We start from the raw sequence: 17,314 nt of genomic DNA, 5'->3' as shown, positions 1-17,314 counted from the left end.
ATGACGGATGCCTCCCTGGAGGGATGGGGAGCGCACACCGGAAGCAGGGAGGCACTAGATCCCCAGCCCTATCCGAGGAGGCCCAGGATCTGTGGCACTGTGCTGTCACCCAGGGGATGTTTCTGGTGCCCTTCCATCTGGCAGGAATAAAGAACACCATTGCCGACACACTCAGCAGGAAGCTGCGCTCGTGCCACGAGTGGGAACTGCGTGAGGATCAAGTGGATCGACTTTTTCAACGATGGGGCAACCCCCAGAACGATCTATTCGCGACGGTGATGAACTCCAAGTGCCAGAGGTTCGCCAGCAGGTTTCCCCAGCCGAGGAGCATGGGCGATGCTTTCTCGTTCCCCTGGGATGGCCTGTTCCTGTATGCGTTCCCCCCGTTGCCGTTGCGACTTATTACCAACTCAATAAGTCCCGGTGCAGGATGAACCTCGTTGGACCAGCGTGGCTGAGGCAGATCTGGTTCCCGGACCTTCTGGACTTGTCAGCAACCCCCCCCCCCCCAGTCAAACTGCCGATGGACGCGGACCTTCTCTCCAGAGAAGGAGGTGCCATCCTCCATCACGACCCGGGGTCGTTGAACTTGCAGGCCTGGCTCCTGCAGCATTAGAGTTTGGATGGTACAATATCCTGGCTGACTGCAAGGAGGTGCTTGCGAAGGCCAGGGTGTCCTCAACTCTCAAGCGCTATGGGCACAAATGGAAGAGGTCTGGTGCCGTGCACAGAAGATTAACCCTCTGCGAATTACGGCCCCTCTAGTGCTGCCGTACCTGCTGTCGCTATCCAAGGTGGGGCTAGCTCATGCCTCCATCAAGATACATCTAGCGGTGATCTCCCACTATACCAGAACTACGGGACGATCATCTCTGTGGTCTCATCGACCTGGTGAAGGAGTTTATGAAGGGACTGTTCCGTTCATTCCCGCCGGTGAAGGCTCTGGCTCCGGTGTGGGAGCTCAACGTGGTGCTGACCAGGCTCATGGGGCCACCATTCGAGCCTCTGCATTCAGCACCGTTGAAGTTCCAGAAGATTATTCGTGGAAAACAGCGTTTCTCGTGGCCATCACCTCCACACGACGAGTGGGAGAGATCCAGGCCCTATCCTGCAAACCTCCATACTGACTTTTCACGAAACAAGGGTGGTGCTGAGGACGCACCCCTCCTTCATGCCCAAGGTGCCATCGGACATCCATCTCAACGAGCCCTTGGTGTTGCCAGTTTTCTTCCCGTCACCTTCGTCGCCGGCCGAGAGGGCTTTGCACTCGCTGGATGTAGCTAGAGCACTGAAGTTCTACGTGGACCGCGCGAAGAGTTTTCGGAAGATGTCACAGCTATTTGTGAACTTTGGACCTGTGAACCAAGGGAAGGCCCTTTCAAAGGCTTCCATTTCCAGATGGCCCTCCGGCTGCATCATGCACTGTCACCAGTTGGCAAACCGACCGTTGCCAGGCCGTCCGAGAGCCCATTCGACCAGAGCGATCGCTGCTACCACAGCGTTCTTGTCTGGTGTGCCCCTGCTGGACATCTGCAGGGCTGCTATGTGGAGGTCGACGCACACCTTCACGAAATTCTACTGCGTCGACCGGGATTCCAGGGTCGGCCAAGCAGTGCTGCGCAACCTGTTCGCCTGAAGCTGGGCCTGGTGAGGAGGTAAGAGTTGCTTAATGTTGAGCCTTGCCACCTCCCGTGGTTGTGCATGTGTGTACTGCTATGTATTCTTATATTCATGAGCATGTGAATCCATGCCAGACCCCATGCTGGAGAAGGAACAAGTTACTTACCTGTAGCTGTTGTTCTCCAGCATGTGTCTGGCATGGATTCACATGCGAACCCTCCCGCCTACCCCTCTGCGGCTCTTCACTTGGTCCTTCTGCCACTTTGCATGCTACCAAATCTGAGGATAGCTGCCAGGGGAGGGGCTTAGGGAGAGGGAAGTCATTGGCTGGGGGCAGTATGACCCAGAGACCAGTGATTGGTTACTACTAAGAAAGATGGTTCAGAAACGAAACTGATACTGATTTTTTTCTTTACCGAGGATTCCCAGTCTGACGACGGGGAATATTCATGAGCATGTGAATCCATGCCAGACCCATGCTGGAGAACAACAGTTATAGGTAAGTAACTTGTTCCTTATGATATGATATGGCATTTATAACGCGCCTATGCACAAGTGTTTCAAGGCGCAACGAGGCAAGGGAGGGGGAACAGGGGAAGACAGATAACGATCTTACTAGGCACAAAATAGAACAAGTTCCCAAATGTGGGAACTCCCGTCCTCTGCACTCTATTGGTGGCTCTGTGAGGAGTCCTTATATATTTGATTATTTGTTAGGTAATTGATTCAATAGTTTGATTTGTACTAAACTGTAGGTAATTTGCTTAGTGACATATATGAATACATGTATCAAAACACATTGGCACGGTTAGGTATATTTAGAAAAAATCCATAGGTTTATTAAAAGCCCAACGCGTTTCGTGAAACAATTCACTTCTTCGGGGGCAGTTTGCATATTTTTTCTTTCTTAAAGAAATGTGGAAGACATAATATTAAAGTACATGCATATTAGTCCCAATAGTTACAAAAGATAGTGAAATTTCCAATGGGTAAAAAGAACTTTTTTGGACGATCCATATATTACCTATTGTCCACCATCTCATTACATTGATTGAAGTTTGAACTTAAAACAGATCATACAGAAGTAATCAGTAGTAACCACATATTCATCAAAGATAAATATATTGACATGTTGTGCGAAAATTACATAAGGAAAAAGATTCCCTTGTTGATAAATGTCAGGAATAAGGAAACCTGAATCTAGCTATCAAACAGGTTGAGGTAAAAGTAAAAACTTACCACCTTATGTCAGAAGATGGTAAGAAGATGGTGAGTTGAGTGAAGAATCACTCCATCTTGTCATTTGGAAACAGACGTGAAAGCCCAAGGTGGGCGTCTTCCGAAGTGTCTGAAAATAAATACAAGTGTGGACTTTAGTAAGCAGGGAAATATAGTGGAGCTTAAAGTAGCGAAAAGAACCCCCTCAAGTACTTACAATTAAGGTTGTCTGATAGTTGTAAAGAGCGTGTTCTCCCTTCCGGACTTGCTAGCAAATACTGGCGTTAGCAGTCCTCAAATACTTTTAAGATGGCCACCCAACGTCAGGCGTGTGTGTGTCATAAGACGTATGTGTGTGTGTCATAAAACGTATGACGTCATGATGTAAACATTGTGACGTCATCATGCGCGTAGCACTAATTATTCGATTAGATGGGATAAAGAATCAAAGACTACTAGCCCCTAAGGAAGGGGGCCTAATTACAACAAAACAGTGGTTCATAAGAAAGAGATAATCAGTAAAAGAAGGAGCGCAAATATAGATGCACTAGAGGTAAAAAAAACTATTTAAATAGTTTGTTAAAAACAGAGAAATTAGTGCCTAAGTAAAAGAACTAATGAGTAAGGATAAATATGAATAAGGATAAATGTATGAAGGGATAGAAAGGCAAATTAAAATGAGGAAATGTTAAGAGGGACTAGTTATTCTTATTCAGGGGGACTCACTAGGTTAGGAAATTCAGCCTAAACAGAGAATTCTCCCTAACAGAGATCTACCGGCAACTCGTTGCTTGGAGAAGCGACTGACCCTGAGGGAGTTGGAGGCGGATGAGCGAAGAGCTCGAGAAGGAAGATATTTAGGAAGACAGAGTTGAAGGTATTGCGGCCATAGGCCCAAGAAGGCCTTGTGGACAATGCAGAGGGTTTTGAACTTAATCCTCGCAACCACTGGGAGCCAATGCAGAGATTTCAGTCCTGGAGAGATACGATCCCTGGGCTTGAGGCCAAGGACAATTCTCGCAGTCCTATTTTGGATAAATTGCCGAGGACTGAGAGTAGTGGCAGGCAGTTTTAGATAGAGACTGTTACAGTAGTCCAGCCTAGAGAGAACCAGGGCTCGGGAGACGGTGAGTTTCTGGGGGAAGGAGAGGAAAGGAAGAATACCTCTGAGGAGGTGCAGCTGGTAGTGTGACTGCTGTTACGATCTCATCCCCACCAAGGGCTCACGGGGCCCTAAGGACCTTATTTGGTTCCCCGCGGATTCCTTGGAGCCAGTACTGGCGCTGTTGGCATAGGAGACACATGCTGGGGCGGGGTTTCAATGGGCAATGGACAAGCATGGCCACCCCCATGTGGAATATTGGGTAACTGCATTCAGTGGTCTAGCATCCAGGACGGGGCCCGCCCCAAACGCACATGGGATACCACCTGGCTATTTAAACCATGCCCGATTAGAGGCACGCGCATTGCGTTATTCTGCTTCTGCAGCGTGACGTTCACCGGGTCCTGCTCTACATCCTGGCCTCCTGGGGTGTCCAAGGCAAGAACCATCACCATCCGTACCTGCTCTGTAGCATCCTTCGGCAACAAAGTCGTCCAGCGCTTGTTGGCCTCCTACAGCACCACCTTCACTGGAAGGTAAAGTGGGTATGAGACATCTTGGGAACCACTTACCAGTTCTTCAGGAAGACCTTCACCTCCAAGACATTGTTCGTCCCCTTGGATTCCGGAGAACCGTTCTTCTTCAATTCTTCTCGACCTACAAGACAAAACAACAGCACAGGTTAGCCATTTGCAAGGACGCTCTCAGCGCCGCTTGGTGTTCCATCCTACCTTCTCGAACTCGGCTTCGGCTTCCACCGCAGCTTCCAACACCTGCAAGAAGCGAGAAGGTTACTTAGTGCAAATCCAAATAAAGACATTGCTTTCACCTATAAAGACTCACCTGAAAAGGAGTTGCAGCCGGTCTGGACTCCAGCCCTCGCCAGTGAAGAAACTCGGCGGAACAGTGCCATTATTCGACGCGCCCCTGCCCAGCGCGGCATGACGGAGAGCGCATCCTTATAGAAAGCAAGGTGAGAGTCATCCTTTGGGGAACTGCAAAGGGAACCCGGGAGGTGGGTTGCAAGGGAAGGAACAGCAGTTAAACTTCACCTCCTGTCTTCTAGCGCCGATCCTCGACAACCCGAATTCCTGGAAAGGTGAGGGGTTCCGAAGTGCATCCCGGCTTATCGTGAGGCGTCCCCGTGGAAAGAAGGTGAGCGTTACACTTCTCAGAGACATCAGCGATGTGGGGAGAGAAGGAGAGTGTGGAGTCAAAGATGACCCCGAGGTTTTTTAGCCTTGCAGGTGGGGGCAGGAAGAGAGCCAGGAGAGGCCAGCCAGAGAGCTGCAGGGAAGGAGGGAGTGGGTGTGCCGATGAGTAGAATCTCAGTCTTACTGGCATTAAGGCAGAGGTCATTGGTGGCACACCACTCCTGGATAGCAGACAGACATTCAGAGATGAGAGAGGGAGAGGAGGAGGCCGAGGGTAGCCTGAAAATGAGCTGGGTATCATCCGCATAGAACTGAAAATTGGGGCAGAGAGCAGCGATGCGGTGGGCAAGGAGTGCCAGGTATTGATTGAAAAGCCAGGGAGAGAGGTTAGATCCCTGGGGCACGCCACAGGTAGAGAAAAAGATATGAGAGGAATGACCCAAGTTGGACCTGGGAGGGTCGGTCGGAAAGGAAAGAGGTCAGCCACGCCAAAGCCTGACCAGTGATATTCAGGTTATCACGGAGACGGTTGAGCTTGATGGCATGGTTGACAATGTCGAAGGCAGAAGAGAGATCAAGCAGGATGAGGACGCAGGGGGTGTTAGAGTCAAGGTTGGAGACAGGAGGAACCTTGGGGGACGCTGCAGGTAACTGGAGTGGGTGAGACGGCATGATCGACTATGAAGACTCTAAAGGATCTGTCTGCCAGGAAGGATCTGAACCAGTCAGTGGCTGCAGGAGAGAAGTTTGCTGTGGTGGTGAGGTGATCGCAGAGAAGCTGATGGTCGACATGGTAAAATGCGGCTGAGAGATCCAGCATGAGGAGCATGGCAGGTTTACCTGACTCTTTGATGTCCTCTAGTTGATTTTTCAGATCGAGCTGCTGGTTCCGTGCCTACCTTGTGTGGAAGCCTAATTGACAGGTGCCTAGGATGTGGTTGGCGTCAAGATGTTGTACATGTAAGCTGCACGTTCAAGGATCTTTAGGATGAAGGGCACTGTTGTGATGGGACGGTAGCTGGTAGGGATGGAGGGGGTCAAATTAGGGTTTTTATAGCAGCAGGAGGATCCATGCTTCTTTCATGGATGCTGGTACAGTTTTTGTGGAGAAGGAGGCATTGATTATGGTTGCGATGAATGGTGTGAGTGTCTCTGTGCAGTCGATGTTGAGGGGGCGGTCAGGCGTCGCCTTTCCGGCGGGATGGCATGAGGCTTTTGATTATGTTAGCTGCTTCCAGTTCTGAGACATGGTGAAAGTCAAATGGCGTGTAAGATTGGGAATGTGTTGCCGCAGGGTGAGAGGAGGGTGGCCTTCTAACACCATGTGAGACCGGTGGGAGGAGTGACTGGAGACTCGAGTTTGTGTAAGATTGTGAAGAATTCACGAGAATTGAATTTGGCGCTTTTTATTCTCATGTTGTAGCTGTTGGCTTTGGCGGTGTGTATGGCCTTTTTGTAATCTTTGGCAAGTGATGTAACTTGGTCTTTGTTAGCTGAGGAAGTGTTTTTCGTCCAAGTCGTTTTTGCAGCACATTTAAGAGTATGCGAAGCAAGGAGCTCGGGGGTAAACCAAGCGGTTTTCTTTAGAGTGGGTTTGGCTTTGTGCTGTTTGAGCGGGGCACGTATGTCAACTGCTTAAGCAATTGTGGCGTTGTAGAGATTGACTAGGGCTACTGGGTTGGTTGTTCTGTTGGTTGGGTCCTTGAGGTCTGAGAGGAGTGGTGGGAGGTGGTCCCTGGTGCAGCGGTCTAGGCCTTTAGGTTTCATTGGGTGGCAGGAGGAGGGCCGTTTGCTGATCAGAATGTCAAAAGTGATGGTGTGGTGATCTGACCATGTGCAGGTCAAGATGGTTGGGCAGGAGACGTTGCATTTGAGATCAGAAATCCAATCAAGGGTGCGGCCATGGATGTGGTTAAGGTTAGTCATTCACTGAAGGAAACCATTGTGAATGAGTTATGGCTACGCTTTTGGCGTTTGTGTCAGAGGGGTCATTGAGGCCCAGGTTGAGGTCACCTAAGATGAAGAGTTTGGAACTTGGCTTTAAGGAGGGATTGATGACTTGTAAGAGATCTTCCGTAAAAGATGCGATGGGTCCAGGGGGTCAGGAGATGAGGTGGAGATTGATGGAGCATGTAGGTGAGATGGAGAGCTTGGTGGCGAGTGATTCACAGTTGGGGATAGGGCTTGAGTTGATGTTTTTGAAGATGAGTGCGACTTCGCCACTCTGAGGATTCTGTTGTTCCGTAGGATGATTTAACCAGGCGGGTTGGCAGTGGATAATGCACTGTCGGCGGCGGGGCAGGGCCATATCTCGGGTTTGTGGCAAGCAAGTCAAGGTTGGTGGAGGCCAGGTCGTCATAGATCTCAGGGCATGAGCTGGGACTGACCTAGCGTTGATAAGGGCACATTTGAAAGGAGTGGTATCAGTAGGGCGGCATGTTTTTTTTTTGGGCTGGGTAACTTGGGTGAAGGGTTGGCCATGTGCGCATATGGAGGAGCTTGTTTCTGGTATGGAAGGGGGGGTGGTCTATGGATGTGGGATCGGGGTGTGAAGGGTCTCCTGGTGCGGGGTTGGAGACAATGGTTCCTGGTGGTGAGTGATGGAGGAAGGCTGGAGAAGGCAGGGGTGGTTGCTATGGTGTGCATGAGCATGGGTGATCTTGGTGGGGAGCGGACTCGTGGCTTTGTATTGGTCCACCGCCATCTCACGGGCCGATGGGCTTGCAGGGCGGTACCCTGGGCGGCAACCTGATGCAGCAATCTCCTTGGGGTTTCCTCCCTGCGCTCCCACTGCTGTGCTGGGACAACACCTGGTGCACGCACCCCACCAGGGCTCGCTCTACCAGCTTTCTTCTATTTTATTTTCTTTTATTTTCTTCTTTGCCCTTCAAATCTGTATTTTGCAGTTACACACCATTACAAAAAGCCAGTTAATCCTTAAAAAAAAAAGCCTACAGCAAGACTGAACCATCAGTCTCAGCTTGGAATTGCCAGTGATGTCGTCCAAATATGCCCCTTTGAACTAACTGACTCCGACCTATTGGCAATCAATATTCCAAATGTTCTAATGCAAACAAAAACACTGACGCCTTCCCCCCTGGTTGCAAATAGAAGTCCCGGAGCGCAGTACGCATTGCCATCTCCAATTCCTTCTGATGCCAAAAAAATATGTTGGTGGTTTCAACGCTGCATGGCGTAAAGAAGGCTGGCAGTCTTGATTCTTCTATTGTAACAAAACCTGGGGGAGGAAAGAGTATCGAATTCTTGCATCTTCCAATTCCATCCGGAATCGTCTCAGTCCAGGTAACAGACTCAAGCCAAATGGCTCTATTACAAGCGGATGCAACAAATGTCTTACACACCTTGCAGCCGCAAAAGTCGCAGGACACCCCCAAAAGCAGGACACCTAATGAAGTCGCCTTTATCGAACTCTCAGGGCGCGAAGCAAGGTTGGCAGCAAGGCTAAAAGCTGACTTTTTGGCTACTTATGAACGCCTAAATGACAGTTTTCGGCAAAATCAAACCGCACATATGAACAGAAAGGTGGCCGCTGATTACAATTCACCAGGGAACTTACCTTGTAATACATCAAACAGATCTGAGGTATCGATGTCCGCTTCGAATAATAATTCTCTTCATCAAAGATCTTATGGAAATTCAGAGCCTTTAAGCACTAAGGATGTAGAGACGAGAGCTGTAATGAGCAACTCAAAGTTAGCTGGTCCACCAAAGGAAACATTGCCTCTGTTAGAGCAAAGCAGGTGGCCCCCGAGGAAGCACGACTCAAACATCCCTCTAAAACCTCTCTATCTGCGGCTGCAGGAATCAAAATTCATAACAACGTTTTGGCCGCAACATCGATTGCCTTACTGCCATTTATGAAACTGTACGAATCTTTGCATGATGCCGTGTGCAAATGGAGACAAATCGTCTCTAACAGATGCTGTAATTGAGTGTACAAAGTGGATGCGTCACAACAAAAAAACGAATGGGAAGCGGAGGGTTCGATGACCTTCCCAGACAAATGCCAATGTCAGATGTAACAAATGGAAAGCTTAGTCAGGTCCCTAAAATCTCTCGAGTCTACAAGAGAGCCTGGCCACAGTAGGCCCCGGTGTGTGCAGCCGACGGATCAATGGAAACTGAAAAGAACGTACCCGTAGTACGGGAAAAGGGCCTGAAGACAAGCAAAGCAAGCGAGAGCCAAATGCCGCCTGCACAAATCAACTCTTTGTCCCAGCAGGAAGCCCCTGATTATATCAGAAATGGTGTTATGCTGGCGGCAATGCCGGAGCCAGAGCAATCACTTGGGGACCGGCTGCCTGTGCAAGAGGTGGCGAAGGTTGTTCTAGGTAATTTAACAGAGAAACTTTCGTTTGGGATTTTCAACAAGTCCACAACGACGGAGAAAGCGAGTGAAAACCAACCTCTGAAAAATAAGAGTGGTGATAAAACATCTCAGAAACGCTCTACCCAGAAGCAAGTGGCTAAACGTGCTCGTACAACGGGCAGAAAAAAAATCATACAGAACCTCTCGACACCGCCACATCCGTCCGTACTTCTCCGCCGGGCGAAGCCAAAGGAGGCTCCACTTAACTCTAAACATGAAGCAGAAATAAAGAAGGCATCTCAACACTGCCTAAAAAGAGCAAGGGAAAGCTCTGATTGCGACGACAATGAAACTTCTGAACCATCTATAGACTTATGTGAATTTTCAACGTAATCAATTGACGACAAAGAGGCCAATGACGATGTTGTTTCTACGGCGAAAGTTATAGCAGTTGCCATGGGAGAGGCCAAAATAACTTATCTGCGACTGGGAGCACCAAGAGTTATCCCATCACAAGCCAGTGGTTCAGCAAACAAACAAAACATAAAGATGTTTCTACCGTTGCCCACAAACAAGGATAAAAAGGAGCTAACTAGCAAATTGCCAGTTGCATCTGCCCAGCTAAATGCGATGTGCGGCAAATTAAACCCGAAATTAACAAGAGCGCAAGCTGAAAAACTGGACAGAGGCTTTAAAATGAAGAACACAAAACCAAATGTTTTAACTGATAAAGGTCCTTGGAAAATATAAATGAAAAATGCTCGCCGGAACAAAAAGAGGTAAACCTGAACCGACGGAACATAATAAAGCTTCTACAGTGCATCCCAACCCTGTGAGCTACCAAATCAGAAGACATAGCGGTAGTTGAGTACATGTCTGAGGACCATCTGGATTGGGTCAACTTACATCTTAATTCTAGAACGCTCAGGTCAGCCGTAAAGGATGCCGCTGACGACTTTTTGTTGTTCGGTTTTGAAGTTTTCTGTGCTGATGACCTTGCTAACGAAAGCACACCCTCCCCGGTTGTGGAACAAACCGAGACTGAAAAAAGAAGAAAAGATTTGTGGGCGCAGATGAGGATAAAACGCTCACCGTGCCCAAAGGACGACAGTCATTATGGCCAATAGCTTAGTGCGGACTGTTCGGATGGCAATCATCAGCTATTATCGTGGAACACCCGAGGTTTCTCTCACTTCTTCGTTGGAAATTGGCAATTGTCGGGTCAAATCTCTATCATATGTTTGCAAGAAACATGGCTGCGTGAATGTCCGGCGTGTGATGGCTATACAGTTTTTCTCAATCCGGATGGAAAGAATTTGTTTGGCCGCCCCTTTTCTGGCTTGATAACAATGATAAAAAAACAGCCATAATTGGTTGATTCATTCCACTAGGAATCTAAATATGTTTGTGCAAGTCACGACAATTCAAAATTCTCAAACCCACGCAACCATGTGACTCTGATAGTCAACATTTATTGGAACCCTGCAATGATTTCACAATCATCCTTCATTGCTGCGGTTGTGTCTGCAGTCGACGATTGTTTACTGTCATTTAATGATCCTACAATTATAATATGTGGGGACTTCAACTATGCCTGGATGAATAGTCCAGTGATAAAAAGTACATCCTCTGGAATTAGGAGTGATGCTCAAATACAAGACCGTGGTGCCCGATGGTCCAACGAGATTGCCCTGAGAGACTGCTCTATGCTGAATGGTTGCACACGTGGAGACATCCCCCCAGGTTTCACCTGGAAGCGAGGTGATTCCATGAAGACACTCGACTACATCTGGGTGTCCAGGAACTTTTTAGCCCAAGTAACATTCCTCAAAGTCATAAAGGCAGATAAGAGCGACCATGATGCCTTGTTGCTCGACTGGCTGAAAGCTCCAAACCCAGCTTCGAACAAGTATTTGGAGAGGATCACCATAAACAACGGAGCAAATAGACTACGCCTAAATGCACTCCAGTTGGCACAGACGAAAACTAACTTTGCTAATGCAAACTGAACTACTTCAAGGATAAATTATCCATTGTTATTACATCAATTTAAAGTGAGGAGCAACATACAAAAGGGGAACGATGTCGAAGCAAAACATACTTTTAATCCGATAATAAGTAGAGAAAAGAAAAAACTCCGGGACGACATCAGGCTTCTAAAAAAAGACTTTGCTCCTAGTGACGGCAAGTTAATCCAAAAAAGAAAACGGCGATACCGAAATTGGATCAAATCCTTTAACTTGATTCGGGTACAGGACCAAGCCGAGCAAATGCTAAAACTCATCTTACAAAAAGATAGTAGACATATCTGGGAGATCATCAATACTGGTAGCGTCAAACATACTTACTCAATGTCAAACATGGGTAAATGGGGCAAGCTAGGTGGCGCACTTTACAAACATATTTGACGATTACAACTGTATTGAGGTCTCACCTCTAACTGTTCGAAGATGGAATGTGGCAGATTCCGAGGAAGATATTGAATGGGCAATCCAGAAGCTAAAGTCCTCCAGGGCAGTCGGCCCTGATGGCATATCTAATGTGTTGTTGAAAACTCACAGTTCCGAATGGGCTAAACTGATGATTATCCTTTTTGAAAGAATTGCCCTGGAAAAAGTGCTGCGTGACTCAGAAAGTCAAAGGCGGTGGTCGTGCCGATATTAATCGGGACGATCCCAACAACTATCGCCCGATTGCCCCTTTGGATACATTCAGGAAGGTCTTCGGTTCTTTTCTCCAGAAACGACTTGCACGCTGGGCTGAAGAGGTCGCAGCGGATGATCCACGTCAAACCGGCTTCACAAAAGGAGTGGGAGTTGAGCTCAATCTGGTTCTTCTGAACTGCCTAAAATTAGACACTCTGAGGCGGAAGAGAAAGCTGTACATCGCCTTTATAGACCTGAGTCAGGCCTTTGATAGCATCAACCGCAACCTTTTATGGAAGAAACTGCACGCTTGGAATTGCCCAAGCGAGTTGCTGTCACCACTGATTGCTCTACACTCAAAGACATCCATCAGAGTTCGGCTAAACGAGCAAGGCGACTTATCTGACGAGATTTTCACAAAACATGGAGTGAAGCAAGGAGGCCCTTTAGCAGCCCAATTATTTAAGCTCTTCATTTCTGATCTGCCATTAACTCTAAAAGATCTAAGGGTCTTCCCCCCCATTAGTAAATGCCCACAAGATAAGTTGGGCTAGCTATGCAGATGACATTGTGCTTATGGACTCCACTCCAATCGGATTGCAGCGATTGCTAAATGCGCTACAACACTACTGTCTGCAAAACGATCTACGAATCAACACAAAAAAGTCAAAGATCATTGTGGTTGGAAAAGGTAAATCGAAGAGATCAAGTAAATTTGCCTGGAAGATAAATGACAAACTTCTTGAGACATAAGACAGTATCCGATATCTAGGTGTTTTGTTTAACACCTCCATACGAGAATGGGATTGGACACAGGACCTGGTGGCCCGCATGAAAATGTTTGCATTGCAGGGGGCAAAACTGCACGCATCCTACGGAAAATTTACCTTGAAGCCAGTCCTAATATTTTATCTCCAAAAAGTAGTTCCAGCGATATCCTTTTGAAGCGAAACAAGCTGGAACATTCCACAAGATCTGTGGGATAAGCTTGAAGGGAAATTTTGGCGTAAAGTTTTGAGATTGCCAAATAACTGTCCAATTGCGGCAATACGATACGAGTTATGTATCGAGTCTCTTTACGGATCCGTTCTGTGGAAATCAATCTCCACTTTAAGGAAAATTCGGTTGGAGGTAGTAGCAAAACAGTATGAAATTCTCCATCCAGTCCTAGAGCATCCATCTGCCTTTCTACTGAAGGAGTGGGAAAAAAGACTACTTCTCTTATTAGACAATGCTGGAGTCTCCTTTGAGACAGTATTACTACGTCCTCGGGTTGCAAAAAAGAAAATTCGATTACGAAATTGGATAACAAATGAAGAGTGCCGAAACAAACTGGCATCCTCTCTCGACCTTGGCAGCGCTTTAAATAAACGACGCAATCCCCAAATACTTGGAGAAATTTCCATCATGCTACCATCGGAACATGTTCCTGCGACTCCGACTCAACCTCTACAAAACAAGGGAGATACAGATGTTGAGACGCGATCCGCTTGTACAGATGGCACAGTGTCGGTTCTATATGCAAGCGAAAGAATCCGTGAGGCACCTAATCTTGGATTGCGAAGCAATCACAGCACAGCGAAGTATACACTTAGCACACTTTGCACCTTTGTCAGGAAAAGTGGACGCTTGGTGGTGCTACATGATTGCAGGTTTCAACACTCAGCTAACTTGTGCAATAATACATTTTATGGATGCTTTGAGGATAAATTACACGGAATGACACGTTTGACTTTATCTTGTGAGGAATTGAAATAGTAACTGTAACTAAAAGTTTTTTCTTTCTTTTGCATCAAACTAATGTTACATTAAAATAAAAAAAAAAATAACAAAAATTGAGCATTGAAAATAGGGCTTGGATTCAGGAAAGAGCACGATTGTACTGCGCCTCAGGTTCAAGCGTTAACGGATCTCAGGTGAGGCGCTGCAGCACGGGCAGCCCTCTTCCGCAGTGCAGCACTTAAGAACATCAGCGGCCCTCGCACAGCAGAACACAGTCGGAGCGGTGTAGGCACACACACAGGGAGAGCTCCGGCACCCACTGTTAGACATTCATTTCCATATGGGCAGGAGAGAAACAGACCAGCAAGGCTTCCTGAAAGCGTGTCAAAGGTAGGTGGCCCCGGGAGCACAAGATCTTCAATAGCCGTGGGCCTCAACAAAGTGCTCACATGTGAATGATCCTGTGGCCAATCCGATACGCACGGTTCCCAGACAGAGCCCCTGCTGGAAAGAAGGCCTGGACTACTACCTCCCAGGGGATGGCAGTGTAAATACCACTGACAGGATATGGAGGGCACTGCATGCAGACACTGCTCCCGTTCCCACACTAATGGGCAACCCATGGTGACTAATGTGCCTGCCAGGAAGATTGCCATATCCATCTCTCTTAAAGAGCGCAGACAGGGGCTGCAAAATACCTCCAACTAGCGAGAGCCCGAACTGGTAGAGTCCAATCACAACAAAGGCAAATACATTCTTGCACACATTAAAATGACTGCAGCATGGCAAAACCACAATCCGCAGCCGCTGTTCTCACAGATGCACAAAGTTTGATTTCAAACTTCACAAGACTTCATTCACTGAACCGCGGGGGATCGCCATCTGTGTCCTGCGATCTCGACCCCCTATGGAGCAGTTTGTCTTTGTCAAAAACAGGCCTTTACAGCCAGGCCCAGTCGGAAAGTCGCTTCCGCTTCACGGCCCGGTTTCTAAACACAGAGGCTGCTCGGCGTCAATAAAGGGGTACAACTCTGGCTACAGACCATGTAGAGCAGGGGTGCACAACTGATTTTGACAGCGGGCCGAAAGTACCTTACATGAGGGCTATAGTGGGCCGAAAAGTAAAAGTGGGCGGGGCGGTAGGCGGGACATGTCAGGAGGCTTTTTCAACCCCCAATTTGTATTAAACACATGGAAAAAAAATATGTTTTTGAGGGGTAACGATTTTTATTGCATTTCAAACTTACATTTTGTACTACACATTTTCCATTGTTTTATTTCGATATAGTTATTGTATATCGTCTGTTTAATTAAATTATATATATTTTATTGACCCTTGATTGGACATTCCGTTATTTTGGACTGCTATAGTTTGTTGTTTGGGTTACCCAAGAGGAGTATGGCCTTCGTTGAGTCAGGTTTCCTCAAAAAAGCAAAGGATGTACATCTCCTAACTGTGCCTGTTTTAGCTTTATTATTGAGTTCACTCTTGGAGTGCAACACTATGCCCCATGGCTCCCACCCCCAACCAAACACTATGCCCCATGGCCCCCTCACCCCTAACCAAACCCTATGCCCCATGGCCCCTTCACCTTCACCCCAACCAAACACTATGCCCCATGGCCCCCTCACCCCCAACCAAACACTATGCCCCATGGCCCCCGCGCCTCAAGCAAACACTATGCCCCCTGTCCCTCACCCCCAACCAAACACTATGCCCCCTCACCTCTAACCAAACACTATACTCCATGGTTCCCACCCCCAACCAAACACTATGCCCCGTTGCCCCCTCACCCCCAACCAAACACTATGCCCCATGACCCCCTCACCCCCAACCAAACACTATGCCCCAAACACACTCAAGCATGCACCCATACAGACCTGAACCCCCCAAATCAGCATACAAACTCATGCGCCCATACATGCATCTCAACATACACAACACAAACGTACAAAAACAAACCTTCATGCACACGCAAACCCCCCCCGCCAACTGAGCACACACACACACTCTCAAGCATACACCATGCACCCATACAGACCCGAACACCTCACCCCCAACTCAGCACACACACTCTCAAACATGCACCCATGCAGACCCGAACCCCCCACCCCCCAAATCAGCACACTCTCAAACATGCACCCATGCAGACCCGAAACCCCCACCCCCCAACTCAGCACACACACTCTCAAACATGCACCCATACAGACCCGAACCCCCCACCCCCTAAATCGGCACACTCTCAAACATGCACCCATACAGACCCGAACCCCCACCCCCAACTCAGCACACTCTCAAACATACACCATGCACCCATACAGACCCGATTCCCCAGCCCCCAAATCAGCACACACACACTCTCAAACATGCACCCATACAGACCCGAACCCCCCCACCCCCTAACTCGGCGCACTCTCAAGCATACACCATGAACCCCTACAGACCTGAACCCCCACCCCCCAACTCAGCACACACACTCTCAAGCATGCACCCATACAGACCCAAACCCCCCAACTCAGCACACAAACTCTGAAGCATGCACCCATAAATGCATCTCAACATACACAACACAAACATTCAAAAATAAACATTCATGCACATCCGACACCCGCCACCCCCCATCTCAACATACACAACACAAACACTCAAAAATAAACATTCATACACATCCGACACCCCCACATACACAACACAAACACTAAAAAACAAACATTCATACACATCCGACACGCCCCCCAACCCCATCTCAACATACACAACACAAACACTCAAAAACAAACATTCATACACATCCGACACCCCTCCACCCCCACATACACAACACAAACACTAAAAAACAAACATTCATACACATCCGACACGTCCCCCCAACCCCATCTCAACATACACAACACAATCATTCATACACATCCGACACACCCCCCACGCCCTCATCTCAACATACACAACACAAATTCTCAAAAACAAACATTCATACACATCCGACACACCCCTGACCCCCCCATCTCAACATACACAACACAAACATACAGCAGAACAGACCCGACCCGACACACAAACACACAGACCACTTACCGGGGACGTGCTGGAAGGCAGGTAAGCTGGAACGCTGGCGAGGTAAGTGGAATCGTACTACGGCTGGCGTGGCAAGCAAGGCTGAAATGCCTTCCGGCATCAAGCCTTACTGGCCACACCAGCCGTAGTGCTGGCACTCCATTGGTGCAGCACTCGCGCACTACGTGGCTCGAATGAGTGACGTGGTGCGTGTGTGCTGAGCCAATGACAGCCAGTGTTTTGTCCAGCCCAGAAGACAACAAAGACTTTCCTAATGGAGGCCGGCCGATGCTGCTTGCGGACCGCCCTCCATTAGGAAAGCGTTTGTGCCTCGCTGGCCGGACAAAACAGCATGGTGGGCCGTATGTTGTGCACCCATGATGTAGAGAGTCAAGGAAGAGCTTGCAATGCTTGTGGGCACCTCTGACTTATAGCTTTGACCCTCAAAAGTCAAATGAAAAATGTGCA

The 17,314-nt window shown here is 48.1% G+C and overlaps 1 protein-coding gene across 3 annotated transcripts in view; it reads left to right on the top strand.

The window, feature by feature from the left end:
- The window catches only part of DNAJC13 (DnaJ heat shock protein family (Hsp40) member C13), a 2,820,731-nt gene that overhangs the window by 2,267,761 nt on the left and 535,656 nt on the right, over window positions 1-17,314 (top strand). The gene's annotated exons all lie outside the window — the stretch shown is intronic.

This window comes from Ambystoma mexicanum, chromosome 2q, assembly GCF_040938575.1.
Source record: "Ambystoma mexicanum isolate Mex_15411 chromosome 2q, UKY_AmexF1_1, whole genome shotgun sequence".
Classification (NCBI taxonomy): Eukaryota; Metazoa; Chordata; class Amphibia; order Caudata; family Ambystomatidae; genus Ambystoma; species Ambystoma mexicanum.
This window is presented reverse-complemented; position numbering and strand designations above follow the sequence as displayed.